A 22509-nucleotide genomic window follows, 5' to 3' on the forward strand; every position below is an offset into this window, starting at 1 on the left:
TGGTACCTTTCATCTAGACAGGGTCATATATTGACTCCAAGTATTGAATCAGTACTAATCTCACTGTGCTCTACATCCCTGTTTATGTTTTTCCTACAAGTGACTGCGAGAGCATCAAGCACCACAAGGTGGAGCTGCTGTGCTGACCACCAGGAGTGCTGCCTTCACTCTCTCCTGCATCACTATGAGACTGCTTTCTACGGGAGTCAGAGACTGATCGGGATTACTTGCACATGCGCAGTGATGTCCCTTCACGACCAGAGGGGAAGAACAGCTGACGCATGCTCAGTTCTTAACTGCCACGTTGACAGATGCTAGCCTGCAAGAGGAGAATCACGTGACGTCATTGAGCAGCGGCCAGAGCTACTACATATAGCAGCTGAGATTGCTATCTCATCCCTCAGCACTCCACACGAGCAGCTGAAGGAGCAGAGCCACTGAGGGTTTGACCACTTCATTTATTTTTCTCATTAACCTTTCACTGACTGTGTGGACTCTTGGTGCTCATTTGCAAGCTGCTTTCTTGCAAGCTGTGTTCAGCTTTAACTGTACCATTAGTGGATTCTTGCTGCCCTGCTATTAGCTGTTTAGCTGTATTTAGCTTACACTATATGTTTACTAGCTATTTTCAGGGGTGTCTGATTTGACCAGGTATAGGGGAAGGGAGGCTTAGGGAATTACCTCTCGGTCCTTTTGGACCAGGGGGAATGGGCCAGATGAAGAGGTAGTCCCTCGAAACGTCGCCCCCCCTAGCATACTTTCCGTTCTCCGTTTTTTTTGTGTATATTCCTTATGTTTCATGTTTTTTCCCCTTTTCCTTCTTTCCCCCCCCCACCCCTCACTTTGTGACATGCCCATTTGTGATACTGGTTTCTGCAAACACATTTGATTTATTTCTGGTTCATTTTATTACAGTACTGTCAAACTAGTCTATACTGGAACTACTGTATACAGTACTGTAACTACTGTTAAATACTTTGTAACCAGGTGGCTAGTGCTGCTCTCTCAGGAAAGAAAAAATCTGTGCCATAATTACCTGTATCATACTGTACTTACAGTACCATACTACAGTACAGTACTATACCATACAACCTTCCTGATGCTTGCCCATTACGCGTGATCACAATGGGCAACACAGTCGTAATATGGTCAATATATTTATTGCATCGTTCAACTGAGAGTACATCGTTCCAAAAACTCATTATGCCTTGCGCCAATTCATCATTTTTGGAGGATTTCACGATTTTTCGGATATGGTCCTTCAGCTGATGCCAGACCATTTTGATAGGATTGAAGTCTGGCGATCTGTCATTGGAGGGGAAAAAAAGGACAATTAGTTAAAGAGATACAGTACACAGTAAAAACAGTGGGAAAAAATGAGACACGGTTACCGCACTTACTCCACTGGCGTCTTCACCCAGTTGATACCGCGCTCAAGAATATGCAATGTTGACACGGTGTGCTTCGGATCGTTGTCCTGGTAGAAACGGTGACCATCTGGGAACTCACATGTGATGGATTCCACAAACTCAGGCACAATTTGCTCTTGGAAAAAAGCTTTATTCATGATTCCAATAACAAGAAAAGAAAAGTGCTCAAAAAACTGCACACTAGTACAGTACAGTGCATAAGGCAAAAGCGTGAAACTTATTTTACCTTCAAAGATGACAATGCATCCTGGTCCACGCCTAGAGATGGCACCCCACACATGCATCTTCACTGGGTGTTTTGGACACGGCTTCATAGATATGTGACCTTTATTGTGAATGCAAAGGTGGCAAATCTCTCCAGTGATACAGTAGACTCGTGAGTGAAGATGCAATCCTGGAAAGTTTCTCCACTGTCGATCCATGCATGGGCTTGGACCACACTCTTGATCTTGTTAACGTCCCTTATCATAGGGTACGCTCTGTAATGACAAGGAATAATTTTATAGGTACACTGGCGACACACTTTATTCGAGCTTGGCTAGTCCCACGAATTCGGGTATACTCGGGTGTATTGAGGTTTGTGACTGTTTTCTGCCCGAGTGCATTGCGTTATTTTCCAGGCTGGGATTGAAGCATTTTATTCCCGCTGGCTGCAATACTGCACAGTATATATTGGCCTGGCTGACAGGCGGCTGATCTGTTAAATGATAAGGATTAGGATTTAATAGGCTGCAATGCTTCGCGTGTCTACCAGATGGCATATATTCATGAATTGTAATGCAGTATATATATATATATATATATATATATACTGCATTACAATTCATGAATTTATGCCATCTGGTAGACACGCGAAGCATTGCAGCCTATTAAATCCTAATCCTTATCATTTAACAGATCAGCCGCCTGTCAGCCAGGCATGAACCATGGCTGGGAAGGCAAACGCAATGGGGCTTGTCAGAGGTGAGGAGCGGCGCATTCCAGGTATCTGCCAGGTACAAACTGGGTATTTGCACGAATAAAGTGTGTTGCAGCAGTACAGTACAGTTTCTTAAACAACACTTCAACCTCCTGTACTGTCCAGTACTAACCTCACACGTCCATATTTCCATCCAATTCTGCATCTCATCTTCTTTATGCTGGTCTCAGATACAGTGAGGTTGTGATTTTGCAGCAGAGTGTAGGCACTCTTCTCATCATTCTCTTCACTTATTTTGTTGACCAGAAGAGTTGTCTCCCTACAGTGTACAGAAAAAAAACAATCCGGTAAGTTACAGTGCAGTAGGCCACAAGTACAGCACATCATTTACAGTAAACAATTATAGATTCAGCAATATAAACAATAATAGATAGATATACTATATTATATAGTAATATAAATAAACAGAAGTAGCCATAATGTTAGATCTATATTATATACTGTAGTTTTATTAATATGCAGCAATATAAACAATAATAGATATACTGTATTATATACAGAAGTTATATAAATATTCCGAAATAACTATAAAATTAGATAGATCTATAATATATAGTTCTATTAATATGCAGCAATATAAACAATAATAGATATACTGTATTATATATATACTTACGCGTTAGTTACCGTTGGTGTCCTTGTGCATTGTTTGTTTTTTCCGTGTGCATGATAGCACATGGGCCAGAAGCAGCTAACCAGCGTTGGATATCTGCAATTCATTGTCCGCTCGTGTACATCTCCTTAATTCTCATGCTTAGAACCTTTGAAATCTTTTTAACATTCATAGCTGCGAGTAGAAAGAAATACAAGCACAAGAATGTATATTCGATGTTTAGTCGATGTTTATTCAATGTGCAGTGAATCCACAAAATGGATGGTGTATTTATACGTTAATGACTCACATTAAAGTATGCCCACTTTTAACACCTGTACCTCGTCGCCATGCATAAAAGGTTACACACTTTGCATAGCCCACCACTTTATGATCTGTATCTGAATTTGCCCTTGTCTAGATACTGCATTGTGTCATCTGCTTCTATGGATCAACCCCGATTCTACGGACGCAGGAAGCCACTCGCCTCTGCCGTGCCTATCACACAGAAAAAGCGCAAGGCAGCAGCCATTTCCAAGCCAAGGCCAAAGCGACAGGCTAATAAAGAAAACCTTCTGCTGACCCCAAAGGCTAAGGGTTTAAATACACTTAAGCCTTATTATGTCAAGAAGCAATTCGGTGATGTACACTCAAGGCAAAACAAATGGCAGCCAACCCATCGAACCCGCAGGCCACTTCCTCGATTACGGTTCGACGTCTCTGCCGCTGCTCTCCCGGAAATCTAAAGCCTGTCTTCTCAACTAATCATCCACGACGCTGCCGTTGCTCTCCCAGAGACCCACAGAGGCCATCTTATCCACTAATCTTCGACGATGCTGCCGCTGGTCTCCCGGAAATCCACGGGTCACTTTCTTCATTATGCATAGACGACTCTGCCGCTTCTCGGCCAGGAATCCACAGTTTACTTTCTCCATCCCTCTTCGACGACGCTGCCGCTTCTCTCCAGGGAACCCCCACCTCATCATCCGTAGCACCCATACACCCAGATGTCCACAGCACAGCACCCCATGCACAAGAACCAGCTCGTTTGACCGCATGCTGAATTGGTTAAGTGTCAATATCCCCGGGAACTCTACTTGGTGGTAAAGATAGATCTTGTTTTAGAGACCATGCTAAATATGGATCAACGGATGGAGAAGATGGATCAACGGATGGAGAAGATGGATCAACGGATGGAGAAGATGGATCAACGGATGGAGAAGATGGATCAACGTATGGAGAAGATGGATCAACGGATGGAGAAGATAGAGACTGACATAGCGGGGATGCATAATTTGCTCGATGTTCATGCCCCTGTATCCCCAAAGCTGGAGAAGGAGGGTGGCATGGATGTGATGAATGGGACCTTCGACCACCTTCCAACACCAAGCACACCCCTTCCACCAGAAGAATTTGTGTACATGTATGCCGTTGACAAGGAGGATAACATGACAACCCCGTCAGGACCACGCCAGGAGACAACACAGCGACCAAGACAGGAGGTAAGCTTCCTCCCAGACAACCTACCCTCGCCCGTCGCCACAAGCACACCCGCTCCCAGAAGCACACCCGCTCCTAGAATCCAACCTACATACGCTTGCATCGATACGGTACCCGACATCATCCTGCGCGAGCTGCCACCGTGTCCTACTTGGTGTACTGCGGGTGGGCCAAAAATGTAAACTACGAAGGAAATCGCGAAAAAAAGGCGCTTCCTGAAAATTTTAGAAGGACTATTGTGGAGGAATTGCGGTGCTATTTTTCAATTTCAGATCCTTTAATGAAAATCGTTCGAAACTCCATTAATGGCATTTTAAATCATACACGGCATCGGCCCTGGATGGACAATCTGGTGGGGATCAAATTTGCGTGACTGTTCAAATGTTGTTTAATTTTAGAGATGTTGCTTGTTTTTAAATTATATTAATAAAGAAATGTTTTTACTTACACAAGACCTGCACAATTCCAGTCCTCGAGGGCCGCAAACAGGCCTGGTTTTTAAGGTTATCCTGAAAACCAGGCCTGTTTACGGCCCTCGAGGACTGGAGTTGTGCAGGCCTGACTTACTGTACAGTACACCATCCTACTGTAAATGTTTTGACTTTATGTACTTTAATAAAGGAGATGTTGCGTGTTTAAAATTATTATTAATAAAGAAATGTTTTTACTTACACAAGACCTGCACAATTCCAGTCCTCGAGGGCCGAAAACAGGCCCGGTTTTCAAGGTTATCCTGAAAACCGGGTCTGTTTGCGGCCCTCGAGTACTGGAGTTGTGCAGGCCTGACTGACCTGTACACCTTAAATGTTTTTAAACTGTATTTGTACATAAATGTTTTTGTTCTTACTCCACCAATAAAAGAAAATGTTGATTTGTTTTAAATTGTTCCATTGTCTCCTTTTATACTGCAACAAAATACAGTGTTTCTAGAACATTGTAAGGAATCCGCTCCTGGGTTTTGCTGAAACCTTGTCCTTACAGAACCTTGCAGCTTGTAGGAAAACCTTCCCTGGTACCTGCAATCAGAATCACCTGCTTCTGCTATTGAACTGCAGCCTGCTTCATGCTGCCTCCTGTGCAGCTCTCTCTCATTGGCTATCTGTTCTACTTAACTCCTGCCCCGCCCACCAGGAAGTGGCTGGTCATAGACTTTCTAGTAACTGTGTTGGCCACAGCCTGTGTTGGTCCTGCCTGGCCTTCTGTCTTAGTTCTCTGTTACTGGCAGACTCCACCGCGCGGCCGCGGTTACACTGAAGCCTCAGTGTTTCTGTCCTGTCTGCAGTACCTGTTCTGTTTTCTCTCCTGCAGAGGCCTACATCGTTGCTTCCAGATACCTGCTGCATATTCTCCTTGTGGAGGCCTGCATCGTTGTTACCTGCTGCTATCTCCTGCTCCCAGTAGTCTCCACTACTCTCAGCTGTACCCGGCTAGGGGGTGCTGTTATGTGCTGACGCACTGGATCCCCTATTCTCTCCTGCAGAGGCCTACATCAGTGCTTCCGGATACCTGCTGCATATTCTCCTTGTAGAGGCCTGCATCGTTGTTACCTGCTGCTAACTCCTGCTCCCAGTGGTCTCCACTACTCTCAGCTGTACCCGGCTAGGGGGTGCTGTTATGTGCTGACGCACTGGATCCCCTATTCTCTCTTGCAGAGACCTGCATCGGTGCTTCCGGATACCTGCTGCATATTCTCCTTGTAGAGGCCTGCATCGTTGTTACCTGCTGCAAATCTGCTCCCTGCTGCAAATCTACTCCCAAGCGTCCTGTTGCCAAACCCCAGCATGGATATTGTTTACCCAGCCTTCTCCTATCCTGACCCCGGCTTGTCCACGGATTATCCTGCCTTCTCCAGTCCCGACCCTGCTACGTACGACCACGGAATTCGCAAACCGGATCAGGCTTCGTGGTCTCAGGTCGGTGTATATCTTTCCCCACCTCAGCCCCGCGGTACGGTCCAGGTTTGTGGTGAGCACGTCCGTTACAAACATACAGTACTGTCCAGGCATACTGTAGGCATGCTCAGTACTGTACATCACAAGAGTATTAAAACAATACATGCTGTACGGGTATAGAATACACATATGTACTGGAATACATGTAGAATAAATGCATACTTTTTATTTTTCGGATTTATTTCGGATCCATCGAAACCCCTCCATTTGCCGTTTTCCGCATTAGATGACAAAGTTTTATTTTCTGAGGAAAAACAGAAGTACAAATTTTACTGTAATGGTCAATCAGTCCCCTAAAGAAGTTCCCACAGGGGCGTCTCCTGTTCGCATGCGCCTACTGTAGATGTGATGACACGCATACGCGTTTCAAGAAGGTTCCAATGCGCATGCGCCTAGATTTCCACCAATTGTGCAGTATCTACTGTAGAAGCTGCTCAGCCAATGATATTGCTTACAGGAGAATCGCTTGACTGTGCATTGATATTGATATTTCAAAAACAGAATAAAATACGGCAACATTACTCACCATAGACTTTGCCAATCAGCTGGCGCCGAGCCACTGCCAGTCCCGTATTCTTGATTATACACGTAGTTGACAGGTGCCAGCGGACGAGGCTGGAAATCGCTTTGGTACAAGCAAGCTTGCTGGAATCTGTACGCGATATCTGGCTAAGGCTGCAGGTATCTGGGCGGGGACAGACAGCAAAGGTTGCCGGTCACCAGGTTTTCACTGACGGTCGGACCGTTATTGGATGCTGGCGCTGTCGCTGGCACTGTCGCTGGCGCATTGCTTGCCAGCAACTGACGTTTCTTAGTGGTTTTAACATGACCTTTCACCTTTTGGAGTCTCCATGATCATAGATACGGGAAAAATCCAGTGCTACAGTGGCGGCGCCGCTGAGCCTAAAGCGGCTGGCACAGCGGTTTAAAAAAACCGCGGGTGCCGTGCGGCAGTTCCCTGCCACGAGCCAGGAAGGCTCGCAGCCATTTTCTCGCGCCTCGGGCGCTTTCAATAGACAGCGCCATATAGCGCTTTCCTATTGAGGTGCAGGAAAGTCCGGTGATCGTGCGGGGAGCGCGCACGCAACTTTTGGCAACAAACCCATCACGTGCCCGGCCAGCTCCCGTCGCTTGTAAGACTCAGCTCGGCCGGGACAGTACACACTAATACCCTCCAATAACACCGGGATCAATACAAAAAAAATACAGATCGATACATAACTTTTTCCTTATTGCACGCTTCCACACATGAGCATCTGGTGAAAATTTGTAAAAGTCATAGTTTTCGATAAAATACTGATAAATTTGACCAACTTTTGCCATCTTATCATCTGTTGCATTAATCGCGGCCCATATTAAATAAGTGTATGTTATGTCGGGTTTTTGGAACACAGACTGCGGTGGTGCACTCATGTCGGGACTCTCAGGACAATAAAACACTGTGCATGTATTTTTTAATATGAAAAGCCTAAATTGATTCATTATTGTAACTTCTTCAGTACCAAGGCCAATTTACAATGGACCACTGTGGTATTTTTTGAAACACCTGCAAATCGACAAATTACTGAAGCGCTTGCGCATTACAATTCATGAATATCTGCCACCTGGCGAATACGCGAAGAATTGCAACCAATTAATTCTGAACCATTATCAATAAACACATCAATAAACACATCAACCGTGGGTGATGCCGGCATGAATGCAACATGAATGCAATATGAATGCGGCATGAACATGGTGAAGTGCGGTGAAGTGCGTGGCATGCGGAAAAAATCCCCGAAAAATTTCGGAGATGTTGAATAATAAAAGGGGCCTCGGCTGTAGCTCGCGTAACTTGAAAGGTCGAATATCTATTGCCGTTGGAAGTCAGTCCATTGACGTGGGAACTCTGAAAACTTGGGCTCCCACAAGAAAGCCTTTCATTTAAGTGAGCTAACTCAAGAACGGAGACAGCTAGCGACCTGATTTTTGGTGTGCAAGTGCAAATAAACAATCCACTCACACACATATAAAAATTACATTGTGGTACACCCAGAACATATTGTTTTATTAAAATGTAATATACTGAAATTTTTTAAATGTTCACGCAAGCACATTTTTTCTGTAAGCCCGGGAAAAATCCTTTAGTGTGTAAAAATGCTAGGGGTGAATGAGCTGAGGGTATTTTCCTTCCTTCACTTCAGAGAGCCCCTGCTAAGTCAAAGACTCTGAGTCTAGTGAAGTGGCAGGGTTGAAAAGCCTCAGAGATTCAAAGTGTGAAAATGCTGGTATGTTGCTGAGTGCCTGATCCCGGTACTCAGCATGAGCCATTCACACTATGGGACCAAACCCCAGAAACAGGGTCACCAGTTAAGGGGTGTATTCCAGGTATGCTAAACCACATAGTTGTCAAACGGGCACATGCGTTTATAAACCGGAAAGCCTTTTTGCCCGGCTTTGCAAACTCCTGGCAAATCGGAAATTGGTGGGTTAATTATTCCCACTAGGGGGATTGGGTGTGGATGTTAGGAATAGAACTGTGATGCCTTTAAACATGCCCGTCAAGCTATCCCCTGGGTGATTCATGATGTGACCAGCTCTATGCAAGAATTCATCCAAGCACAGCGGTAGCGGTTCAAGGAAGCAAGGGGTTAATAACATCGCAACCAATGATTTACCCCAAACTCCGGAATTAGTTTGCCCTGGTGACTCTGGAATGAATTCTAACGAACCACAACTAAATTCCTTCATTTGGCCAAGATATTGGGTTGGCAACTTGCGACATAGCCAAAAGGACTTTAAATCAGTGTCACGATGGACGGCTCTTATCAACAATTTTATATTTTGGGAAGTAGTTTGAGCACACAAGTTGAGCAAAATAAACTGACATTTATTTCCTTGATAGACAGACACACGACAACCTTAGAATACACTTAATAAAAACACTTACTGAAGAAGAAAACAGGATAGAATATCCATAAATAAAACAAAGTGCCGGAGTATTGTCCCTTAAAGCGCAGTCCTATTGCAAGGGGCGCACTTTGCAAACCCAATATGTCCTTGAATAACACAAAGTTTGTTCTGGTCCATTGGGGTTTGTTAGATAACCCCCAGCACTAACAAAATCCTGAAGCAGAGTTCTGTACCTGGTTCGGATGGAAATAATTTGTTACGTTCTGGATTCGTTGCTGCTGCTCTTATCCGCTGTTAGAAGCGTGATGGAAGTCCGCTCACATTGTAGAATGAAAAACAAAAGACAATGGGGATAGCTCGGGGAGCATGTATATAGGGTCTGAGAACCTATCTCCAACAGACTCACCCAATCCCTCTCGTTGGAATTTTCCCATTCACCAATCCCCGAATTGCTCACAGTTTGCAGAGTTGGCACTATATGGATTTCCTGCTAAAACAGCGCCTGTGCGACATTGCCACCTTGGATGTTTACCATAGGTGCACTCCCCTTTTTACCTGGCATCGTACAGGCTAGGGTTTGCCCGCAAGGTGTGAACCAGCCCAGGATCTCTCATTGAGCAACCATCCTGGCTATTTCACACTTACGGCTCTGGGGTCATTCAACTGCAAAGCTTCCCAAGACCCATAGGCGTCGCCTCAATGGGGGGTCTGTGAAGTTTGAGTAGGAAGTGGCCCCCATCTCATGTATGGAAAATATTTGATCACTAGTTGCATTTCAAAGACAATTAGAAAAAATGCATCCTGCCTGTCCTTTTAAATCTGCAACCAAAAAATACACTTTATTAAAAATACATGTTTCACTTATCTCAAAGTTATAATTGTAATATGTGTGTGCTTGGGGTGTTACTCTGGGGCTGCACACCAAATTTCAGGTTGTTAGCCCTTTCCGTTCCCAAGTTATAGCTTCTCCTTGAGCCGGCAATGCTGGGCTATGGGCTTCTCACGTCAATTGACTTGCGGTTACAGAGTTCTCACGTCAATTGACCGAGTTCCCACTCCAATTGTTGGCTACCTTTTAAGTTACGCTATTAACCGGGACAGAGATACATTGTATCCGAGAACGACTTGAGACAGAAATCGCAGCAGTTTGATTCAATTAATTCCGCCGTTACGGCTTCCAGTCTCAGTATTGGATACCTATACTTGGCAATGGAACAAAGAAACCGCGCCACGCTTATCCAATTAACTCGTGGTTTAGCGCTTGCGGCGGCCTCTTGTGTCCAAAACCAGTAATGTCAGTATACCATATTGGCTCTTCTTTCTTCATTTTAGGTTTCCAGTTCCCCCTTTATAACTGGACATTCAAAGTTTGTATCCACATGTGTGTTTAATATTTGAAAACACTAAATTTAGGTTGCGCCCTCTGTTCCTCTTTTTTCTATATACCTTCGCGGCCACCTTAAACCTCCAACACCCCCGTAACAATTCGGGGATGTTTTCGGACTTGGCCGCAGTTGGCCACACGTCAGCTGCCCTTCCCAATCAGCACTAATGGCGCTTAACATCGAAAGGGCCCGCGGCGCCGAAACCGGAGAAAAAAAACACTGCGTCTGCCCGCACGTTTAAAATTCCCATGGTGGCGTCCGCAGGAGACTAAAGGTGGCCGCAACTGTATATATATATCTGGTTTTGTGTGTATCCTACAAATTGTGGCAGCATCCTTTATACTTTTTATTCACAGTTTGTTATAATATTTTGCGCACTATTGTGTTATCTTTATATATATATATATATATATATAAACAACAAGAAAAGAAAGCGCCCGATCCTAGTGCAACATAAAAAATACACTTTTAATAAAAAGATTAGGTCCAACAAAGTTGCACTCACAAACAAACAATAAATAAAAGCCTGTAATGAGTATACTCATTCGCCTTCACGTGTTGCTCTGGCTCCCTTGGTGTGCTGCTCTCCCTTGGATGAGGTGTCAGCTACTCCGGTAATCTCCACTTGATACAGGAACAGCAAATGTCTCTGGATCCCTGACCCGGAAGTACAACAGGTCACGCGGCCGGACTGGATACCAGAATAGTAAGTATGTACCCCCGTAGTTCGGTAGGCCGGTAAGGTGCTATGTCCTGAACCCTTCACACATATAGGGTGCCCGGTACCTGTACCACCGCTGGTACACTGCTTCTCCCTGTAGATGGAGTCCTGGCCTTTCCCGCAATCGTCTCGGAGGGTTCGCAACTGGGGCTCTGATCCGGAAGTGTAAAAGTCACCACTTGGTGAACTGGAAACAGAATACCGTGTCTGTGACCCCGCTGTTGGAGTAATGGAGCCGGCAAAGTCCCGAAAATCCTGGCAAAGTCTAGGCAATAGAACAAGGTGGCAAACGGGCTGCAAACAAGTATATCAATAAAATCTGGTTTGAATACCAGTAAAAAATCCTCCCTACGCGTTTCTTCACTCTTAGGGTGATTTCATCAGGGGATCCCAAGAATTGGAGAATACTATCAAAACTGAATACCATCAATTAACCCCTTTATAATATGTTAAGCAAACAATGTGCTACATAAATTAAACAAATCAGGTCTTAGGGCATGGTATAATACCTGTTGAATGATCCATCTGTGATTGATTGCAATTGGAGTCAGTGGTATTCAGTTTTGATAGTATTCTCCAATTCTTGGGATCTCTCAATTAAATCTTGTTCCAAATTGCCAATCATGTTTTGTGAATAGAATCACAACTAATTGTCATCTATTGTCATGAAGTATGGTTAACTCTATCCAACTAGTAAGTACTTGCTAATTCAATTAGTATCAGAGAATAAACAATTGGGGGTGCTCCACCTAGTGACACTTCAATATATTCCTAAACACATCCTGAAGTAGGATAAGAAGTGGGTATAAATGACCTGTGAGTATATGGATATACAGTCCTCCAAAAGCTCAGCAATGACAGTCAATAATAAAGATCTTACCCACTCCTATGACATCCATGGATGGAGGTGAGGCGTGCCAGCCATGAAGAAAGATCCAGAGGCAGTAGAATAGCAGCAAATGGCACACAGCCAGGGAAACAGGGAGCCAGGTGTGGAGATAAAAACGTCCTTTTATTCAGCACATAACTGGAAGAATAAAACCCCCCATGGGGACACAAACACCTCCTACGCATTTCGGACCTGTAGGCCCTTTATCAAGGAGTATGTTATGAGGAGTGGTGCCCTGTCTAATATACCCTCTAAGCTAATTACCCGAATTACCTAAACCTGTGAAAATCGAGTCAAACCACACTGCGCATGCGCGCGGTGTCAGATTCCGCGCGTCCGTGCCCTTACCAGCAATCCAGCTATGCGACGTCACGCTATGCGTCCCAGTGACGTAACGGAGGCGGGTCTGACAGCCCGGTCACAAGGGGACGTTTTCCCAAGCCATTGCAGGGCGGCCTTAGTTCCGTGCGCCGTAACTATAGCAACCGGGATGCGCGTAGGAGGTGTTTGTGTCCCCATGGGGGGTTTTATTCTTCCAGTTATGTGCTGAATAAAAGGACGTTTTTATCTCCACACCTGGCTCCCTGTTTCCCTGGCTGTGCTCCATTTGCTGCTATTCTACTAATTCAATTAGTAGCCACACATCTATATGGCACTACTTGTTGATTTAATACATTTATCAATTATCTCTATTGCACAAATAGGTAGTTTCAGTACAATATTCATTTTTTCTACCCATATATATTTGTCAACATCTTATGAGCTATAAAATTCTCCAATAGTACAGTGTGGTCCTTAGAACTTGTCCTTTGTGATCAGTGTAGTATTAGTAATTGTACCAATGGACTAGTTTAAAGTGTTTTATTAATGTTGTAATTGATTAATTGTTTTTAATTATGTTTGCAAATGAACCTTACTATAAATACTGTGGGGATACAACCAATGGGTACCCCTGAAGAAGTCATCATCGATGATGAAACGCGTAGGGCGTGGCTAGAGCAGAGCAGACATTTGTCCCACTGAGAGCAGACTGAGAGGAACGCAGCTTGTGGGAGGCTCGGTAAAGCAGTTCAGTGGACACATCGTTTGGCTTGATTGGTGGTGCAGCACCTAGAGGCAGTCAGGAGAGGCCTCGGTTTCCTGGAGAGACTTCCATTTTGTGAGGGACACCAGACCAGGTGAGCGTCACTTCGGGTAGAAGGAGACCGCGCACGAGAGGACACCATTACAGACTCGAACGGCACCACTGGCTTATGAGGGCCAATCTCATAACTGCTTTCAAATAACGCTTTACTTGTGAGTGGGCATTTGTCTGGTTTTAAATGTTCCATAAAATTATTGGTAAACTTTAATGCACTAGGTGTGCGCCTGTTTTCTTTTCTTTTTTCTTTCATACACTACCGACACACTTAATCCGAGCAGGGCTAGTTCCGCAAGCCGGGGGATGCCCCGGCTTGCTAGCCCCACTCCCTCGGCGTGCCGCGCGTCACCGATGCGCGGTCACGCGTCATCGGGTGCCAGCGCCCCCTGCACGCGCGTCCAGGGCTCCCCGAGGGAGCCCTGGTGTCCCGCGATGTGGGGGACGGCGGCAGGGGGTTCCGGGGGACCCGGCGGACCCGGCAGCGGGAGGAAGAGCGCCCCGATCGGAGGGCGCTCTTCCGCTGCTTCGGCGCGCCTCCGGCGCGCGCCAGGTTACTGCTGCGGCCGAGAACGGGCAAATGCTCTAATAAACTCGGCCGCAGCAGTAGGTATTCCTAGGGAGTTGTGATCCCTTATAAACGGGCTGCCTATACCTGGATGCATTCATTTGGAACAGGACTCTTTGACTTTTAAGGTTTTAAAAGTTTTTTGGAAAAAAGTTTTTATTTTCATTTTTTCATATTTTTCATATTTTTTTATATTTTTTATTTCATTCAAGATATTTTTTGTATTACAACACACATTTTTTTCCAGAAGCATTTTTAACAATTTTGTTATGTACTGTACACTTTGTATTAAAGTTATTACACATTTTATCTTAGAATTACATAGGGTTTTTTAATTATATTATTTCACCTTAGCCACCCCATAGGTTGTATCAACGCAGTTGGCTACTTATTCACAGTTAGGCAGGTTGTTGCATTAGGCGCTCCTTTACCATTTCTGTTTTATTTTGTTATATATATATATATATATATATATATATATATATATATATATATATATATATATATATATATACATGTAGATGTATCAGTACCGTGTTAGCCGAGCTCCAATAATCAAAAAAATAAATAGATGAAACCGTTCTGTGGCTAACGAAATGCTTTTATTTGTGCGAGCTTTCGAGATACACTGATCTCTTCTTCCGGCGATGTTACAATGCCCTTTAGCTTCATTTAAGTGCAGTACAATGCGGTATCTTCCATTTTTCATGTTGAGGTATCAGTACCGTGTTAGCCAAGCTTCAATAATCAAAAAATAAATAGATGATACCGTTCTGTGGCTAACGAAATGCTTTTATTTGTAACATCGCCGGAAGAGATCAGTGTATCTCGAAAGCTCGCACAAATAAAAGCATTTAGTTAGCCACAGAACGGTATCATCTATTTATATTTTGATTATATATATATATATATATATATATATATATATATATATATATATATATAATCAAAATATAAATAGATGATACCGTTCTGTTATAATATATATATATAACGTAATATATATGTATATATATATATATATATATATTGCCCCCTGACAAAGTCTTCAGTGACGAAACGCGTAGGGCGTTTCCCAAAGTGGCGAGTTCGTAGCTGATTTTACTCGACACGAACTGAGAGCTTATTTTGCGGCTATTGAGAATTTGAAGGGGACTGCCGTCATTCCGATACTGCGGTTGTCTGCTGGTGAGCAGTGGTAGCTGAAGGAGGTTAGCCGGAGGAAGTCTCTGCACGAGACACTGAGTCTGACATCATTCGCTTCCTGAAGCACCTATACATCCTGCTGGATCACCGGATACACCAGTGGTGGCACCAACAGGACGTTTGGCGTGGACCCCTGCAGTTCTCAGGCGATTGAGTATATCTCATATATGCTATATTTTACTCTGTTTGTGAGTGCGTTTTTTATATTTTACAGTCCTATAAAAACTATATATATATATATATATATATATATATATATATATATATACACACAGTGGTCGACAAATCACCAAAAAATCTCCTCGCAGAACAAAAAAATCTACTCGCCACCTAGTACCACACGTGTGCTGCTTGGGCCAATAGGAGCTCGCCATGATGTTAAATCCACTCACCCAGTGCGTGCAAATGTATAGGTTTGTCGAACACTGTATATATATATATTTATATACACACAATTGGGGACTGCGCTTGGGTAAGGTATGATTGCAAAAAATAGAGAAATATAAAATATGAAAATAAAACCTAATAAAAAACATATATATCAATGAATAAACTTTTTACTGATAAAAAATCAATGAAAAAAATATATGTAAATAGTGCATGAATAATTACACAAAGGTGGGCTGTGGACCCTCTTAAATACAAACTATATTGACAGTCCTTCAAAGTCCATGAATGTATCAAGTCCAATACAACTGAAAAAACGGCACTAACAGGATAAAGGCAGCCTCTTTACAAGGTGATACTTAATATAAAATTGGAAAAATATATATCAATGTGGCGCTCTAAAATTATATTCCTATATTATTTTTTATTTATAATTATTTTATATGCACTTGTTTATATAGCAATATAATTTTAGAGCGCCACATTGATATATATTTTTCCAGCCTCTTTACAAGGGCACAACAACCTCCCTCTCCACCTGCATAGAAAAAAGAAGAAAAAAAAAAAAGCGCCCAATCCTAGTGCATTACTGTGCAAAAAATGATTTCATTTCCCAAAAAAGCTCATAAATTGAACTCACAAACATTAAAGATAAAAATGCATGTTATGAGATAATACTCATGCTCCAAAGATCAGCAAACATCCGCTCCTCTGCTCCTTAACTCCACCGGATCCGATATGGCCCTCGTGAGTAACCGCCAGCAGGAACTCACGACATCAGGCTCTCCACGAACTCCTTTCCCCGGGAACACACCACCAGATGATTTTGGTTCCCAACGTGGGTAACGGATGTGGTGGAACGGCAGCTGACGTCACACAGTTAGTATTGGTACCGAGCAGGTAATGGAACGACTCTAGGAGATCCACAGCAGACCTAGCCCTACGCGTTTCATCAGACAAACTGATTTCATCAGGGGATGGGCTCTGGGTACACTAACACATGTATATATACCCATGAGTCCAATCGGCTGTATTGAAGATAATTAGAAGGTCATGTGAAATCAATCAACTAGATAAAACAATCTAAAAACATTATCTAAGAAATAAACATGAAAATAAAATGAATACATAAAAATCACTATTGTAACTTAATTACACACATGATATGTTAAAAATAATGACAAATAGACTACCATACACATTTATGGTCTCTAATGGAAAGACCACAAGCAATGTGTAAATACCTAAAATCAACTGTGTAAACAGAAGAGACTAATAGTTTAAAGATATATGAATATTGGCTTGAAGGAGAATAGACTTGATTATAGTTATACATAAAGTAATTTACTGAAAGATACAGTAACTACCGACACGTTTAATTCGAGCACGGCTAGCAACGCAAGCCGGGGGATGCCCCGGCGTGCTAGCCGCACTCCCTCAGCGTGCCGCGCATCACCGATGTGCGGTCACGCGTCATCGGGTGCCTGCGCCCCCTGCACGCGCGTCCAGGGCTCCCCGAGGGAGCCCTTGTGTCCCGCGATCGCGGGACAGCGGCAGGGGGTTCCGGGGGACCCTGCGGACCCGGCAGCGGGAGGGAGAGCGCCCCGATCGGAGGGCGCTCTTCCGCTGCTTCGGCGCGTGCCCGGCACCCTCCGGCGCGCGCCAGGATACTGCTGCGGCCGAGAACGGGCAAATGCTCGAATAATCTCGGCCGCAGCAGTATATGCATATATTGATGTCTTTAATAAAAAATATAAAATATATTTAATAAACATGGTGTAAATGAAAATAAAATAAAATAAAACCGAAAAAGGAACAGAAATAATAGAATGGAATAGATTGAATAAAGGTAAATATAATATAAGGGGAGAAAAAAACAGAAAGGGGACAAGTAACCCTGCTTGATAATGATATAAGAAAAAACCTATAAAAATCCACAAATGGAGGACATCACCTATGGCCAATACCATTAATAATAAATGGCATAAACCACATGTATTATATGAACAATGTGATAGACCAAAAATAATCAACGAGGAAGAAACAGGGATAGAATTCATGGTGTTATAAATATCTACTGAAGTGCTATGAGAAAGGATAGGAATGCAGATCGGACATGTATCCCAGGTCACTAGGTGCCTCCAACCTGGCAAGACTGCACAATACAGCCAATCACACTCCACCCGTCACAAAGGAAATATAAATTGTGATGTGGGCCTACCAAACAAATATAAATAGAATTAAATATAACTAATTCTAAGAGTATATATAAACCTCTCGAATTGATAGAATTAATAGATAATGATAATATAGTGATGTCATGTGTTGTATAATATATAATAAACATGTGTGAATGTGAACAAAAGAAAAGGAAAAAGGAAACCAAATATTCAATTATAAATGAGATAAAAACCCCAAGTGGCCGAACTCGAAGGGAACATGTCTAGCACGTTCAAACCAGACCTCCATGTCCAACCAACATGGGGAAAGGAGAACGAAAGGGAAAGGTGGGGGTGTAGAGGTATATTGTATGGATTATACAACGGTGCTGATGTCAATACAGTCATTTAGGCCTTCTGGGCTGAGTGTATTTAGTTCGTAATCCAGTATGTCTCTCTCAAATTTAAAAGTTTATGCCTATCTCCACTCAAAAGTGTAGAACTGATGGCCTCGAAGCCCATGACTACCAAAGAAGATGGATCTTTATTATGTTTAAGTTTGTAATGTCTGGACAGACAATGATTTTGAAATCCGTGGATGATATTTCGTCTATGTTCTAAGAATCGTGTGCATAGGGCCCGTTTAGTCCTACCAATATATTGAATCCCACAGGGACACATGATTGCGTATATTATAAAGGTGGATAAACAACTGATATGGCCTTTCACTTGATGTATGGATCCATTTGAATGTAATGTAATAGTATTAGATTTATTCAAATGTTTGCACGTGAGACATCTTGAACATTCACACAGAAAATTACCATCTTTTATTTTGATATTGGTATTATCACCAATATTATATTTTAATCTGCTAGGTGCCACAATAGATTTTATATTTCTTGCCTTCTGGAAAACCACTGGTATTCTTGGAGGTAATTTCTTTCCTATAATAGGATCATTGAGCAATATTTCCCAATGTTTATTGAGTATACTTTTTATTTTTTGAGAAGCGCAATTAAATTGTGTAATAAAAAGAGGTGAACTCACCCGATCATATCTGTGTACTTGTTCATTCTTTTTCTTAAAGAGTGTGTTATTTTTGGATTTCTCTAAAAGCGTTAGTCTATCCAACTGACCCACTTGTTTGAAAGTCTCTTGGACCGTGTGTTTGTTATACCCCTTGGCCACAAACTTATTAACCAGAGTGTCCCCCTGGGCCAAGTAGTCAGAGTCAAGAGAACAATTTCTCCTGACTCTGAGAAATTGGCCCCTGGGGACTTTCTCCAACCACTTGTGACAGTGGTTGCTAATATGGTGCAAATATGCATTTGTGGAATTATAAAGCCACTCTACAAATGAATGGGAGCAGGGTGGCTTAACCCATTAATTACTTTTGAGCTTATAAACCGTTATTGTTATTATGGGGTTAAGTGACACCAGAATATATTTGCTATTTATTTGTGCACCAACGGACTTTGCTGGCATAGGGGCTTCATATTGCTGACGTAAGTACAACTGTCTTTATTTTATAATGCTAGTTAATGTTTTTAATACTGGACAAATAATCTATTATCCATATCTGGATAATAGTTATTTTTCCCATTCCTGTACTGTATGTGTGTTTGGTGCTGCGGGGGGGGGGGGGTTCTTTTATTTAAATGTAGGAGCATGTTTTTTTTTTTTACATACAGGGTTGGTTCCTTAGGTCTGCGGGGACCTCTGGAGACCACCTGAGGTCTCCTCAGACTTCCCACGGGTACAAGGCTGCCTGGTCAACGGGGTACACCTGCGGGGAAGAACCGGTGGACCCACATCTGTGGCTGCACCGCGGACCCGTAGGGACCACCTTATGGCCCCCGGGCCCCCATGGGAACCACCTGAGGACCCTCTGACACCTGTGGGGCTGACTCGGGGACTCCCAGACACTGACAGGCCTACCCGTGGAGACCCCAATTGGGGCCCACGGTGACAAGATGGGACCACCTGGAGGACCATAGAACCTGGCCGGGACCACCCGTAGACCTCCAGACCCTGTGTGAAACCCTTTTCTGGGACACTGTGGGGCCTACGGACACCCGTCGGGCCCACCGGGGCTACTGTAGGTCTGGCGTATTAACCCTGTGTTTGAAATAATAAATTATGAGTTATGGGGAGGCACAGGGGGTGGGTGGGTTATGTATTGTTTATTAATTATTGTTATGTTTATTGCGGGTCTGTGTATTGTTTTGAATGTGGGTTTTGGGGTATGGGGTATTGTCCCCAAGGGAAGGAGGGTAGGCTTCCCAGTGGGTAGGGGTGAGGGTGGTTAGGCCTCACGGGGGTGGGTAGTTTAGGCCTCCCCAGTGGTGGGTGAATGTGGGTTAACCCCTTAATGACTGTCGCGGTTAATAACCGCTAAGGTGATTAAGGGGTTAGGGGACATTACATTGGCTCTTTTTATGCTTGTGTTTGTTTTCCAGCACCCGAGTGCTGAAGATGAGGATAGCATTCATCGTGGCTGGCGCCCAAGGGTGAGTGCAAGATGTATTTTTTTATTTATTGGGATTAATGTATTTTACATGGGCAAATGCACTATTATCCATATGTGGATAATAGTCATGTTGCCCATGACTACACAGTATCTGTTAGGGGTGGGGGGTGTATTTATTTAAAAGTATTTATGTATTTGTAATTAATTTTTTGGGGCACACTATTGGTACTGAAGGTAAGTGGTGACCCCCGGATACCTGCGGGAACACACTCGGGTGCCCACCGGGTGCCCACCGCCAGCCTATAGTACCATTCATGGGCCTAAAACAATACCTAGGTGTAATGTATATAAGGGCGGTATAAGTTTTTTTGGGGGGCACAGGGGCTGGGTGTGTTGTGTATTGCAATGTTTATTGGGGGCAAATGTCCCCAATAAACATGCTACTATGATTTAACCCCTACATTGCCTTAACGGAAAGCCGCTAATGTAATGAAACAGCATTAATGTATTTGTATTAATAATGTGCAGGGGGTCTCCGGAGATTATCCGTGTTGGTTTTATGTCCAGGGATCCCCTGCTTCCCGAGATATAGGCCCGGTTATGGGGTGCCGGTATCTCCTATGAATGGAAATGTCCCGCGTCACGTGATCGGGATATCTGCATGCATAGGAGATACCGGCACCTCATAACGGGGCCTGTATTTCGTGAAGCAGGGGGTCCCCGGACATAAAAACAACGCGATTCATCTCCGGAGACCCCCTGCACATCTACAATATTAATACAATTGTAATGTAAACCTTTTTTTTTTTGCCGGCAAGATTTGTGCAGAGAGAGGCGGATCTGGCTCTCTGCTGACAGATCTTGCCAGCGGAGCCCTTCTCGCCAGGGCGCCATCTCTCCACCAGATTCCTCTCACAGATATGCGCACCTTCCTGCATACTGTGAGGGGAATCCGCCAAAAACATGGCGAGTTCTACGTCTGGCGAATGGCCATTATCGTCGTTTCCTGCATAGGCCCCTTAGTATGCAGTCCGGAGATAGCAAAGGTCTGTTAAAACACCTGCTACAACTGGGCCATATGTTTCAACCCAGACTTTGTGTCCCCAGAAACAAGTGGCCCCTTTTTTACTAAGCAGTGCTACCAAGCTGCTTACTGAGCATGCTCAGAGTTACCTGGGCTGGCCTTATGACCATTTCCCACGTTACCTGACAGGTTTTGATAGGAGGAAGATATTCTCCCACTAATGAAATTGAGTGAAGGTTAGGTATAGGAATATATAGGTATAGGTACTGTATATACAATTCTTGTTCAGCTGGTCTTAGCTGATTGGAGTGTGGCAACCTCCTACCTAATTGAAGCTCACCCCCTCCCACATTTAAATGGTTAAAAGCTCACTCCATAGCATCTCCCACTCTCAGGGGAACTTGCTTGCTTGTAGTATGATTGTCACAAATCTAATACAGAGTGCTTTTCCTGGTAATGTACAGGTTAATAAAAGCTATAATCAGACTTAGAACTTTGCAACTAATTTTGACAGATTTATTATAAATCATTCTTCCTTGTAATGCACAGGTTATTAAGAATTTATATTAGTGTTAGGGACCCTTGAGATGTGGTCTGCCGTGTTGTGGCTCAGGGGCTTACAACAATTTGGCCAAAATGTTAACTAAAAGACCATTTTATTTAATAGATATCTATACATATATATTTAGGCACTGTACCGTGTATAAGTTTCACTGGATGTGCACTGAGCTCTGACTGTGTTTCATGTTCTGTCTCTGGTTTTAGGTATAGGAACACCTGTATATAAAGGTGCCTGTAATCCTCATTCCTGGGTTGTTGAATCCTGTGAAGATCTAATCCTGAGGAACGAATACTGGTATTTCGTTCCTGTGATTGCTGTAAGTGTTTTCGTCCCAAGTTATTCGTTTAACTGTGTGTGTTAGTGTGAAAAGAAATAAACTTACATGATTATTTTATCGCTGTCTCGCTCCAATCAGTTCCCAGTGATTTTGTACGCATAAGTTCTGGTCTACCATGACAAAACCCCCGTGCAGTTTCCGTGTGTCTGCATTCACCCGCGGCCCATCCGGGCACCCGCTGCCAGCCTCCCACGTCGTCGTACCCCCTAACGTGCCGCTTCGCACATGCGCACAGCTTCGCCTGCTGGAGCGGTGCCCTCTACTTGCACGGCATGCATGCGCATCCCCTGCATCACGGGATTGCATACTGATCGC

This window comes from Ascaphus truei, chromosome 1 (assembly GCF_040206685.1).
Source record: "Ascaphus truei isolate aAscTru1 chromosome 1, aAscTru1.hap1, whole genome shotgun sequence".
Classification (NCBI taxonomy): Eukaryota; Metazoa; Chordata; class Amphibia; order Anura; family Ascaphidae; genus Ascaphus; species Ascaphus truei.